Genomic DNA, 2,556 nt, shown 5'->3' with positions numbered 1-2,556 from the left:
GGCTGGGATTGTAGGGCCCAGCCACCCCCCATGTCAAGGGGGGGCACTGAGGCCTCCTAGCCCCAGTTCCTGTAACCAGATTACATCTGTGCTGTGCTGTATCCTGGAGAAGCAATAAACTCCCTCTATTCTACTGGCTGGTAGAGTCTGTTCGTGCCACTACGGGGGTGCAGGAGACGGGGAAACCTCAACACACCGTCACAAATGGTCCTTCAAAGTCTCCTTGAGCTGTAGAGCTCTGCATTGATCTTTTCTGATCGCCCTGGCGGCTGACTGCTCAAAGCCAGCCGACAGCTGATCCACCTCCATGCGGTTGGAAACATTTCCCTGTCTGTGCCACAGATATTATTCAGGCTACAGCAAGCAGCTATAACAACTGGACTTTTTTTTTCACTGATGTCTAGTCTCATGAATAGGCAGTGTCCGCAGCCTTTCAAACCGCCTGTAGCTGAAGTGCTCCTTGGTGCTGTCTGGGGTGGAGCTTGGGATGAGGGGCCCATGGGCTGGGACAAAGGGTTAGGGTGCAAGGGCTCTGTTTAGGGGTGTGGGCTCTTGGGTGGGGCTCAGGATGAAGGAACCAGGGCTGGAATAGAGAATGGGGGGTTTAAGGGCTCGGGAGTGGGGCTGGGGTAGAGGTGGGGTGAAGGGATGTGAGGGAGGCTTGGAGCCAGGCCACAGCTGGGGGCATCAGGGTTGGGGGGATCACAGGACAGGGTATGGACCGCTTGGACTGTGTGTGTGTGGGGAGGGGTCTGGGCTGCCCCAGTTGCAGCAGGTGAGGGCAGGAGCTGCCACAGCCATTCAGGCCACTCCGACCATGGCATGGGGTGAGGGTCTGGGAATGCAGGTGGGGTGGGGGAGAGTTCTAGGGCCAGGCAGCCTGGGCCACTCCAGCCCCGGCAGGAGAGCTCTGGGGCCAGGCTGTGGCAGGTGGGGATCTAGGACCAGGCCATGCCAGCTGCAGAGGAGGGGGGCGGGCTAGGACCAGGTCACATTTGCCTTCAGGCTGGGGGAGTTGCCTGGGGGTGAGGCAGCCCTCCTCCCCTCCTTGTGCGGGTGCCTGCAGGACTGTAGCAGTTTACCGGGGACTATGGTGCCCGTGTCCATGACAGCCAGCCCTGGCAGCTGTGGGGTGGGTTTAGGGAGGGTACGATCAAACTGGTGGTGTGTAAACAGGGGAGGTTCTCTTCTCCCCTCTGCCTATGCTCGGCATGGGGTATGGAGACCCTGTTACACCCCCCAGCCCTAGACTTGTATATGCTTTGTTCCCCTTAGGAAACGGCGACTGTAATCATTAGCCAGAACGTGCTCTAGGATGGGGGCTGCCCTCTCTCTCTATTGCAGGGGTGGGGAACCTAAGGCCCTGGGCCCTAATGTGGCCCTCGGTTTGCCTAGATCCGGCTCCTGAGGCTCGGGGCTCCAGACCCTCCTTCCCCGGCCATCCTCCCATGGAGCTGGCGCACACAAAGTCTTCTAGCCCGGGCCTCTGGGAGGTAAGGGAATGTGGGGAGCATCTTTCTCCTTCTCAGTCAGGGGCCATGACAGTGAGGGTTTGGCTGGATTTTCTTGCTCCTCACTGGTGTGCAGCCCCTCCCCCCCCCCACTGATTTTTCAGCCCCCGACCCAAAAAAGGGGTCTTTTGCCTCTATGGCCCCCGGAATGCTCTCAGCACTACACAGATAATAGCGCTAGACTGGGCTCCCTGGAAGGGTAGCTGGATCAGCAGCTTCACACCTCGGCAGGGTCAATTTATCCCCTGGAGGCAGAGACATTAAGTACAATGCAGTTCCCAGCCTGGGGGACTTGGGACAAGATCTTTAAGTGGCCAGGTCCTGTCTGCTCTGTGGGGCTGTTACAGATTCAGCAAGAGAAGGGGTTCAGTCTAGTGCCCTTGACCAAACATGTCCCCTTCCCTCTAGGTGTATGTTGGCTGGATGTTCCCCTCTGCCCCAGAGCTCTCTGCATTTCAGTAGTGCCGGGCAAATCTAGTTGATTATGCTAGTTGGGGTGAAGGAGCTGGATCAATATACTAATATTATTCCTTTAGTATTTTTCCTCCCTCCTCTTCCTTCCTTTCTTCCTTCCTTCCTTCACCCATCTCATTCCCTTCAGCAAGAAAAGTGGCAAAGAAACAAGCCGTAAATGCTTTTCCCTTAGACTACATCTAGACTGCAGGCTTCTTTCGGAAGAAACTTTTCGGGCAGAGATCTTCCCAAAACACTTCTTCTGAAAGAGAGCGTCTACACAGCAAAAGCTCATCGAAAAAGCAGTCTGCTTTTTTGAGATAGTGTCCACACTGAATGAACACTATCTCGCATTTCAGCTGTGATTACTATGGATGGAGTGGCCACCAGGGCACCTGTGCTTTTTCCTCTTTCCTCTTTTTTCAAAAGAACACCCTCTTCCCCGTCCACACATGCCTTTTTCCAAAAGAGCTCTTTTGGAAAAGGCATTCTTCCTCGTGGAAAGAGGTTTACCAATACCGGAAAAACCCCTCTGTTCTTTCAATTTTTTTTGAAAGAACGCGATTGCAGTGTGGACGGAAGTGAGTTTTTT

This window comes from Pelodiscus sinensis, chromosome 1 (genome assembly GCF_052426305.1).
Source record: "Pelodiscus sinensis isolate ZL-2025 chromosome 1, ASM5242630v1, whole genome shotgun sequence".
Taxonomy (NCBI): Eukaryota; Metazoa; Chordata; order Testudines; family Trionychidae; genus Pelodiscus; species Pelodiscus sinensis.
This window is presented reverse-complemented; position numbering follows the sequence as displayed.